The 11,729-nt window shown below is 38.0% G+C and overlaps 1 long non-coding RNA gene across 1 annotated transcript; it reads right to left on the bottom strand.

The window, feature by feature from the left end:
- Positions 1-10,121: 10,121 nt before the first annotated feature.
- Positions 10,122-11,130, bottom strand: LOC122987436. Its single transcript, XR_006404490.1, has 2 exons — positions 10,840-11,130; positions 10,122-10,706 (listed from the first exon to the last, which is right to left on the bottom strand). It is a non-coding gene; the product is annotated as an uncharacterized LOC122987436 (long non-coding RNA).
- Positions 11,131-11,729: the final 599 nt, after the last annotated feature.

Below are 11,729 nucleotides of genomic sequence, written 5' to 3'. Positions count from 1 at the left end.
AGTTATAGATATTTTTTATATTCCACCCTTGCATTACAGGGATTTATTTATTTATATATATTTAGAAATACAGCTAAGTGTTTAAGGATACAAGAGTATAAAAAGGTAATGCATGATGCCAATAATTCATACAATCTAATCAATAACTGAAGATAGAGGATCTTCCCAACTGTCATCTACCAGCTTTAATAGTTCTAATGTTTTCACTGACATATTTTAAAATGGAAGTCATAAAATATGTTTGTGAGGCTGAAGGTTTATTCTGTTGTTCATCTTTATGTCAAACTGAAGGTTTAAACTAACCACAGACACAGGAGGTCAGGCTGATGAGCAGAAGGATCCTGCAGATCATCTTCTCCCTGTGAGAGGAGACAGAGGAGAGGAGTCATCAACACATGAGGTCAAAGTTCAGTCATCACACTTGTGAAAAGATAAGTCAGGCTTCATTCATGCATCACAACATGTGCTCATGTTCATCTTCCTTATTCTACATGACTGAGCAAAGGACTTTTAGTCAGATCTCAGTCAGTCTACAGTTTGTTCTTCTATGAATTCAGTTCAAGTAACATGTTTTTAAAAGCCTTTCTCAGGTGTCTGTGTGCAGTAATGTAACTGTGCTACAAGATGCTGCAGGTTAAGTTGATTACAATATCTGAAGGTGCAGTTAATATTTCAGGGTTCTTCGTGTGGTAGGGAGCACTAGGAAACATTATTATAGCAACACATATTCAAACAGAATGTAACAAGAAATCTTACAACAAACCAAATCAAACTACATCATTGTTCCCCACCCGATGAAATCAGAGGGGAGACTATGATTTGCTCTGTGGTGTGTGTGTGTGTGAGTGTGTGATTGTGTGTGTGTGTGTGTGTGTGTGTGTGTGTGTGTGTGTGTGATCAATAGACGGGATATTTGTTCATCTTGTTATTGAACAAGTGGAACACAGCTTTGGACCCCCGGGACCTCCTCTTACTCACACAAATTCCACTTGTGGGCGTAATGCTTAAAGTAAAAAGCGCCTGATTGCTGAATGTTGTTAAAGCTGCGTAGCAGCCCTGCGAACGATACAGCGTTGACATGTATGATATATACATTACTGCACACAGACACCTGAGAAAGGCTTTTAAAAACATGTTACTTGAACTGAATTCATAGAAGAACAAACTGTAGACTGACTGAGATCTGACTAAAGTCCTTTGCTCAGTCATGTAGAATAAGGAAGATGAACATGAGCACATGTTGTGATGCATGAATGAAACCTGACTTATCTTTTCACAAGTGTGATGACTGAACTTTGACCTCATGTGTTGATGATTCCTCTCCTCTGTCTCCTCTCACAGGGAGAAGATGATCTGCAGGATCCTTCTGCTCATCAGCCTGACCTCCTGTGTCTGTGGTTAGTTTAAACCTTCAGTTTGACATAAAGATGAACAACAGAATAAACCTTCAGCCTCACAAACATATTTTATGACTTCCATTTTAAAATATGTCAGTGAAAACATTAGAACTATTAAAGCTGGTAGATGACAGTTGGGAAGATCCTCTATCTTCAGTTATTGATTAGATTGTATTGATTATCGGCATCATGCATTACCTTTTTATACTCTTGTATCTTTAAACACTTAGCTGTATTTCTAAATATATATAGGTGGAGTTTAAGGGCTCAAATGTTAAAGTTCTTAGTTTGTCTGGTCCTCACTTTCCCTCTCTGTCTCCTCAACAGGAACATTTGTATTGAACGTGACAGAGACCTCCTACCAGGCAGAGGAGAACCACAACATCACACTGGAATGGATGTTTACAACCAAAACTGACAGTTCCTCCACCGTACTTATAATTAATTGTCAACTGTTAACTGATGTTAAACCCTTGGTCCTGTATCATCTATCTGAGGGTGTTGAGGTCTCAGAGTTTCAGGATGGACAGTTTGCAGGACGAGTTCAGTGTGACAAAGACGCCCTCAGAGAAGGACGAATCAGACTTCATGTGTCCAGAATCAGGACTGATGACTCGGGTCTGTACGTGTGTGAAGTGAGAACAAATTATGGTTTGAACAGAGGAAAAGGCCGACTCAATGTCACTGGTAAGATGATTCAGTAAAACTCAGCAGAACTATGAAATATGTTCCAACTTAATGTGTTGTGGTTATTTAGTTTTCTTTAGTGAAATGTTGTTTCTTCACATGAATGACACAGATGTGTTTGGTGTCTTTACAGCAGCGAGGGATTGGCCTGAACCTGAGAGACCAAACACAGCGAGTCGGGAAAGGATCGGCCTCTACTGTGTACTGGGACTGACAGCAGCAGCTATATCTGTACTGGCTGTTTATTCATTCACTCTCTGCCTGTTAAACAAGATTTATACTCGGTCCAGTGGTGGATTTCAGAAAACTTACAGCTCAGCAGATGGATCAGAGGAAACAGTTTGATTCAATTTTATACCAAAGACACAGAACATACTAGTTCCCCATTGGCTGGCAGGTAACCATAGCAACAACACTGATGCTTCGCGCACTTACAAACTGTAAAAACTAACTTCTCAACATTGATCTTTGTTGTTTTATTGTAATGTGCATTTATTTAAATATTATTTGTCTTTTTTTTTGTTAAATTTTTTTTTTTTTTGTTTGGACATTTTTTGTTGTTACAATACGCCCGCAAGAGGGGCATGTAAACACATGAAGCAGGAGAAGTAAGAAAAACGTAGAAGTTGTTAAGTTCAAGAAAAGCAACATTGTTGCATTGTTGAAGATTTATGTTTCTGTTTCAAGAAAGATATTTTATGAAAGACTATATTTTTGTTTCTCAAGATTTTATTTGGTCAAGTGGACTCATTCCCTCTCGGTTGTGTGCAGCCAGCGAGGTTTGTTTGTTCACATGTTGTGTTGCGTCAAGCAGATGAATTTGCAGTCTGTGTGTGATGAGAATGTGTCTTTATTCTGTACAAATGTTTATTTGAACAGTTCGACGGTGGCTCATAGCGATTTATGGTGGTGATGATGATGAGAAATAAAGCCATCTGTAACTGAAGAACCGTGGTCCCGTGTATTTCCTGGAGGAAGTGATAGTGTAATTGACACTGAGATTTACTGTTGCTATTTTTAGTCCTGCTTGTAAACCTTTGAACTGGAAACACTGGTATTAAGGATAAAGACCAGCAGAGGGTCATAAATTAGCTTACAATTTATGCTTCAGTGTGATCTGACTTATGATCTTGCGGATTATTTTTTTGAATATAAAATGTTACTTGTGTATTAATATGTATTGCAACATATTAAAATAATAAATTCAGATGTACAAATTGAGGAATCCACTGTGGTTTTAAGTTTTTTCCAACTTTAAAAAATTAAAGTAAATTCTCTTTATCAATACTGCAACACTTAACGTTAATCACCAAACAGCAACAAAAAGGTGAGTTAACATTATGATTAAGTGTTAACTGACCTACAACCTTGGTCTACAGCTACAGCTAGTGAAAAATAACAACGGTGATATCGAGTGGTGAAACCGTCAACTACAGCATAGGGTAACGTAACGGTACACTGTTTGAGATGAAATTGTGATGTAACACACACATAATGATAGCCCACACTGGCAAAAACTGTTATAAATTAGTAGCTGTTAATTAGAAAGTTATCTAACCCTGTATATTTGCTCGCCAACACTATAACGTCAATCTTTCAAGTTCAGTGCTAGTCCTATAACATAGTGTAATAAATTACTATGTTGACATTACTTTGTGTACTGTTTCAGGGATTTGGCCATGTCTGATCGTACACCAAGAAAAAAAACTTCACACATGAAGAAATAATCATCCTGCTCTCAAAATATGAACAAAACAAAGAATGTGAAAGAAGTGAGGAAGAAGTGGAGCGACCTTAAAATGCAGGCAGTTGAGGATTTCTATGACATGTCCTAACAGGAGGTGGACCAAAGCCAGATATGGGACCATACTCTTCACTGGTTTTGGACACTGTTGGAGAGGACTGCCCCTCAGTAATTGGGATTTCATTTGGGATTGAAAGCGGCACAGCAGAAGAAGCTCCAGCGCCTGTTTCAGAAGCATCTCTCCCACCAGCAGCAACAGCAGCACCACCCCTCCTTCATGCTCCTGAACAACCGCTGCCCCCACCTGCAGAAGCATGTCTACCACCATCCCTCCAACCTCCAGAGACCACCTTTACTGGACTGGATGCAGACAGTCAGCCTACACAGTCCCCTGAGGATCGGTCCTGCAGCCACTTACCACCTGTTTTCATACAGATGCAAACGTCCTCCCATGTTATTATAGAGCTGTTATATTTACATTGCAAGACACGCTCTGCATAGCATTCAAGCACTAGGATTGGCCAGGCGTCCATGCTATGTACTATTTGTATGTTCAATACTGTATTATGTACAGCTTTGACGTAGTTCATTGAGTATTTCCATTTTATTTGACAGTGAAACTCGCTTTTGTTTTTACATCACAACATTTATTTGACAGCATATTGATTTAATCAGATTAGGATTTTACTTATAAACACAAATGATTAGTCAATAACATATGATAGATTAATCTACCCAACAGTATGTTTAGTTATTATTATTATTTTATTTTGACACAGAGAATATTTTGTGGGTAATTATTTGCCAATGTGCCACTTTCTATCCAAAGCGTCACAAGGAAAATTTTTTATTATTATAAGTCAGACATTAGCATTTTTTGAAATAAATACATAAAATTGACAAATAAAATCATAACATAACAGATAAACTGATCACAAGATCGCTTTCATATTTCAAAAGCAGTTAAGTTGGACTTCCAGCCTTGTTCAGGATAATAAATTTATGATATACCAGAGAGACTTTGTAGATTAGTGTCCAGAAATGATTCACAGCCAAGGAATGTCATCATACAGATCACAATGTTGGGACGAGGTGTGGTAATTCTCAGCCAGAGCACCATGACAACCTGAAGCAAAAGAGTTGTCAGTTCAAAGAGTATCCAGCTATACCTAAAGGAGTAGTTCAACTTTTTTTTTTTTTTGGAACTATTCTTATTTGCTTTCTTGCCCAGAGTCAGAAAAGAAGAGCCATACCACTCTCATAAAGATTTGAGGCTACAATCAGCAGCAGATTAGCCTAGTTTAGCATAAAGACTGGAAACAGAGGGAAACAGCTAGCTAAAGGTTTACATAAATGAGGTTTTGCTGGTTGCATGGCAACCTCATGGTGACAAGAAGACTCCAGTATGTCACCGCTCCCAAAATGTTTCTTGAAGTACATTTTGCTGATAAAACTTTGCACTTTTACTTAAGTATAAGTTTGCATACAGAACTTCTACTTGTAATTGAGTAATTATACATTGTAGTATTACTACTTTTGCTTAAAGATCCCCTCCAGACAATATGTACAAATACTCTGCTTGGGACAATAATGGGTGTCTGATATGGTTATTCCACAAAAAAGTATAATTACCACTTTAAATGTTAAAAAAACAAACCATCTACTTCCCTCTCCCTCATTAAAAATCCAGAATATATGAATATGCATGTATATATCATTTTGGAAGTTTAACTGTTGGACACAAGATGTCTCCTGCTTCAATTCCTGTCTTTCCACATCACACTTGTAAGTTGAATATTGGACCAGGATTGGCTCCCAAACTAATTGTCATGTCACAAATCACAATCGTAGGCCCACCCCTAAAAATCAGGTTTTCATGAGCCAAGAGAAAATTTCCACTTTCAGCAGACAAATGTGAAAACAAACAAACAAATATCCTAACCCAGAAATTTAAATTAGGAGATACTTTCTTTAATTAAAGCTTTGAGACTGCAACTTACAATGCTCTTATCAAAGGGTTATTCAGGGAAAACAATGGAATTACAATGTTACAGAGTTTTGGTAAAGTGAAATAGTCACTCATTTTACTCTCACAGATGAATTCATCATCTTGTGCTAGTTCTCAAATTACAAGCCTGTAAATTACTGTAAGTACTTTTGCTTCTGTAAAATGATAAAAGAGATTTGACAGTTGTATATCTGAGCTCAAAAAACGAGTAGGCTCAATAAAATTGTTAAGTGGTGAATAAAAGACTTGTAGATGTTATGAGAGAGGAAAGTAGACATACACGTGTCAAACCAACAACTTAACCACAGCATTGTATTCAAAAGTGAAATGACAAGAGAGGAGATATTAGGTGGGGAAGCTTTGACTGAGACTGTTAAACATTAAATACAAGGAAGGTGTCAAGAACGAGGAAACAGTGAAAGAACTCCAAGAGAAGAAACTCGGAAAGCACCAACAAAAAGAAGATTACAAAGTTGACCATTGAGCAAAAATATTATGAATGTTGAAAAATGAAAGGATGAAAAGATGAAACTTAAATATGACCCAGGATTAGGTTGTGACAACTATTCCTAAATTCATTACTTACTAAGTTTGTGTGTAAAATCCTTCCTTCAACTACTAGTTTTAAACTAGTGATGTCAGACTGCACCATTAAAACGTAGCTATAATGTCTTAGCTAGTAAAGAGTTTAGTAGGCTAATATGTAAATCTAATGCTAGGAAACATCAGTAGCCATCCAATCAAAAGCAATGAACTATAAACTATAAGTATAAAGTTGCATCATGAGCTGTAACATCACTTACAAAAATAACAGTTTTAGGGGAGCAAAACAGTATATTAATTACAAATCCCCAGAATGAGAGGGACATATGCTAACGGTGTGCTAACCTAACAACAGATGTTACTTGACATTTGTAATTGAAGGTATACTGTGTTGTTTTTGTACAAAGTAGTTTAAAAAGTAATTTAAAAACTTCCCAGTTAATATAACCTAATCACTAAACAGCATTTCAATCAAGTGTCAGCTATGTCAACCGTAAACTTCTTTTATGCTTCATTGTAAGCTAACGTTAGTTTTGTTAGTTATCTATGTGACAGTTACATCTGGCAGCTATTGGATGTAAGTATTCAGTACCTCTAACGTTACACATGAGCTAGTTTGTGTCTTGTAACCTATTTTAATCTAGTCATGTGTAAATCCCCATTTAGTAAACAAATTATAACTTAGGCTAAGTTTGAACTTACTGGTGCAAAATACTACAACTACTGCAATGGTCTTTTATTGTAAAGCATGTTGTGATATCTACTCTAGAAATGTGCGACAACTTTTACCTCAAGGAAAGCGTTTGACATTTTGGGAAATACACTTATTCAATTTCTTGCTGAGAGTGAGATAACAAGATTGTCTGTACTGTAAATATGAAGCTACAGCCAGCAGCCTTTTAGCTTAGCTTAGTATAACAACTGAGAGCAGGGGGAAACAGCTAGCCTGGCGCTGATGGAAGGTAAATCCGCCTAACAGCACCTATAAAGCTGACTAACATTATTATATCTTGATGCTTCATCTGTCCAATAAAGCAAAATGTAAAAAGTTAATGCATAAATATGGTAGCATTGTTCTCATTTATCTCTAAAAAAGTGTTCCCAAAATGTTGTTCCTTAAAAAGCTTCTGTTAGCATGAGATTAGAGTAAAAGAAGCCTAAAAACTTTGAGAAGGGAATCACACTTGTGCAGAGTTAAAAAGTGTCTCATTCTCATGATGCAACTCAACTAAAAACCACTAGATGTCAGCCCTTCTCTTTATGTCTTCACTAAGTTTTAATTGAATGACTGACGAGCACATGCTCCACTTCTCCTTCCCTCTCTCTCTCCCTATGTGACTCTCTACCACCCCCCTCCAATCTCTCTCAACCAAAATAATAAAATGCTGACATCTCAAAATGCCGTCTGTATGCCTGTCTCAGCGCAGCAGAGCTGAGAGCTGAAGCCTGACAGAGAGAGAGAGAGAGAGGAGGGGGGGTGTTGGGGGGTGGAGTGGGGGGGTGGGGGTACAACTCTCTCCGGTCTCTAACTGTAGGCTCTGCCTTGCCGAGGGGCTTCAGCACTGCGCTTCTGTGAAGGTAGGTGTGAGGCTGCTTCCTTCTTTCTCTGTCGCTGTGTGTGTGTTTTGGGGGGATCTCGCCAGCACGCCGGGGTTGACCAACACTTTAATCTTTCTCTCTGGGTTGCCTGTTTGGGGGGCTTCATTTCTTCAAGCCAGAGTTTCTTGTGAGATTCTGGGTTTGTGGAATAGGACAAAGTTGCAGCATGAATGTGGGACATATGAGTTAATTGTTGTCCAAAACTCAAGTCTTTCTGTGCAGAAGTTTGGTGACTTGATAGTGAACTTTTCAGGCTGAAATGATCAATTTATGTCACTTTATGGAAGGCTCTTTTTTCCCAGCTGCAGCTTCTGCAAAGGGCCAGCCAGAAGAACGACATACTGTCACTCAAATGAAGCTATCAGTATGGTATGTGGAGGGGTTAAGCTTTCAAATAGCTGTCCATCGTTGTGCAGTTAATTCGTCACAGAGGATTTGGAGATGTTGTCTCAGTGGGCTGTAGAGTTTAGAGACCGGGAGGGTTAAGTTTGCCCTCTGCCTGTACATCCCCTCCAGCTAAGACCCATTAGTGCCTGACATTTGTATATCTGAATTGATCAAATTGTCTTTTTGTGGTACAAAAATAAGGTGGGTGGCCTTGTGACAATGTGACAAATATGTCTCTGTGTCTTAAAAAACATTTCCACTCATTGCTTCTTTTGAATATTTGCATCAGGGGCTTGCAGCAGTTGCAAACTGGCGCTGTCTTTTGTTAAAATATTATTAAATTAGTGTGAAATTAGTGAAACTAGTGCCACACAGGAAGTGATGCGTTTGTTTATAATGACCACAACAATCTTTTCATCATGTTTGTTGATTGTCTAACGTCATGAAAACTGTAAAACTCTGAGTTCTGACCTTCTTTCCAGAATTTATATCTTTAACTTCTCAACATTGATCTTTGTTGTTTTATTGTAATGTGTAATTGAAACTGAGATTTACTGTTGCTGTTTTTAATCCTGTCTGTTACAGTGAGCTCTTATTTACTGTCTGTTATTGATTATCAGTCTTTCACATGTATGTTTGAGAGAAAACCTTTGAACTGGAAACACTAGTATTAAGGATAAAGACCAGCAGAGGGAGCTCTTCACTGGAAGTCAGCTCATCTTGTTTAGAGATCCTCACCTGGCTGCAGGTTACAGCTGTGTGCTCATTTACACCTTTAGGCTCATTGAAACATAACAGATGTATCACAGAGATCTGCTGCTGTTATGTGTTTTATCTGTGATATTTGCTTAGAACTTTTTTTGTTTTTTTATTTGCTGACTGAGATTTTTTTGAAATAATTTATTTTTGCTCACCTTATATTCTTTCTCTCTCTATATATATATTTTACAATGTATCATCTTTTTTTATAACATCTATTTGTGTGTTTCTGTTTTGTGTGAAGATCATAAAACAAAATGTTGTGGCCCTTTCTTGCCAATAAAGATTCAGACAGTCTGGTTCAGAGCAGTGCCTCACATGAACTCTTACTACAGATTCTGTGTTGTAATTAAGTATATGAAGTATATACCATAGAACATGTACAAATACATAACAGTAAAGCATACTTAGAGTAACAACATGCAAAAAATTATATGTGATTAGTTGTAACTTGGTTACAACATACAGAGGTGCTAGTAGAGAACACAAGTTTGTAGAGTGTTTGGTTCATTTCAGACTTGTTTGAGGTTTGAACATCACAACTCATTGTTCACTGGGTTGGATTACCTATCAGGATGGACACACAAAAGAGTCAAACTTTCTCTCATAAAAATAGGGATTTATTTACAATATGTACACATTATAAACTGTACATGAGGAAAGGCAATGCATTGTTAAATTAGATTTTGGAAATAGATGAGAAATATTATTTGACAAGAGCTTGGAACTCCTAATTAGCACAATAAGTCCTCATTAAGGATGACTGTCAGATGGTTGTCTGATGTGACCTTTGCATTTGACCCATCCTCTACACTAGGAGCAGTGGTCAGCCGCAGTGCCGCGCTCAGGAACCAACTCCAGTTGTTTTGCCATCACCAGTGGTCAGGGGAACTGACAGGAGCACACCTGGTAGCACCTGAGCCACGCAGCTCAGGCGTAGCTGCAGCTGTGCATCATCTAGAGATTTGGTGTGTTGCCTACTTTTTCCCGTGTGAGGCTTTTCTCATCAAAAATAGACAGTGAAAATGATCTGTTGACAGTCATATTGACATCATACCATCAACATTACACCTCTTAATATGGACTTAATGTTTATCATGAATAGTCCAACTAGACACCCTGGTGTCCATCATACACAACTTAAATAATTACCTTTATGTTCATCCTCTTTATACATATATAATCAATGTGTAAGTGTCCAGCATGTCCCAACACTCACAGAAAGCATAAAATCAAGGCAGGATGAGTTTTAATCATTATTAGTTTTTACAGTTTGTAATTTAAGTGCATGAAGCATCAATGTTGTTGCTATGGTTACCTGCCAGCCAATGGAAAACTAGTATGTTCTGTTTCATTGGTATAAAATTGAATCAAACTGTTTCCTCTGATCCATCTGCTAAACTGTCAGTTTTCTGAAATCCACCACTGGACCGAGTATAAATCTTGTTTAACAGGCAGAGAGTGAATGACTAAACAGCCAGTACAGATATAGCTGCTGCTGTCAGTCCCAGTACACAGTAGAGGCCGATCCTTTCCCGACTCGCTGTGTTTGGTCTCTCAGGTTCAGGCCAATCCCTCGCTGCTGTAAAGACACCAAACACATCTGTGTCATTCATGTGAAGAAACAACATTTCACTAAAGAAAACTAAATAACCACAACACACTAAGTTGGACCATATTTCATAGTTCTGCTGAGTTTTACTGAATCATCTTACCAGTGACATTGAGTCGGCCTTTTCCTGTGTTCCGACCATAATTTGTTCTCACTTCACACACGTACAGACCCGAGTCATCAATCCTGATTCTGGACACATGAAGTCTGATTCGTCCTTCTCTGAGGGCGTCTTTGTCACACTGAACTCGTCCTGCAAACTGTCCATCCTGAAACTCTGAGTCCTCAACACCCTCATATAGATGATACAGGACCAAGGGTTTAACATCAGTTAACAGTTGACAAATAATTATAAGTACGTTGGAGGAACTGTCAGTTTTGGTTGTAAACATCCATTCCAGTGTGATGTTGTGGTTCTCCTCTGCCTGGTAGGAGGTCTCTTTCACGTTCAACACAAATGTTCCTGTTGAGGAGACAGAGAGGGAAAGTGAGGACCAGACAAACTAAGAACTTTAACATTTGAGCCCTTAAACTCCACCTATATATATTTAGAAATACAGCTAAGTGTTTAAAGATACAAGAGTATAAAAAGGTAATGCATGATGCCAATAATTAATACAATCTAATCAATAACTGAAGATAGAGGATCTTCCCAACTGTCATCTACCAGCTTTAATAGTTCTAATGTTTTCACTGACATATTTTAAAATGGAAGTCATAAAATATGTTTGTGAGGCTGAAGGTTTATTCTGTTGTTCATCTTTATGTCAAACTGAAGGTTTAAACTAACCACAGACACAGGAGGTCAGGCTGATGAGCAGAAGGATCCTGCAGATCATCTTCTCCCTGTGAGAGGAGACAGAGGAGAGGAGTCATCAACACATGAGGTCAAAGTTCAGTCATCACACTTGTGAAAAGATAAGTCAGGTTTCATTCATGCATCACAACATGTGCTCATGTTCATCTTCCTTATTATACATGACTGAGCAAAGG

Source organism: Thunnus albacares, chromosome 8 (assembly GCF_914725855.1).
Source record: "Thunnus albacares chromosome 8, fThuAlb1.1, whole genome shotgun sequence".
NCBI classification, from domain to species: Eukaryota; Metazoa; Chordata; class Actinopteri; order Scombriformes; family Scombridae; genus Thunnus; species Thunnus albacares.
The sequence above is the reverse complement of the archived record's forward strand: the minus strand, read 5'-3'. Positions and strand labels throughout refer to the sequence as shown.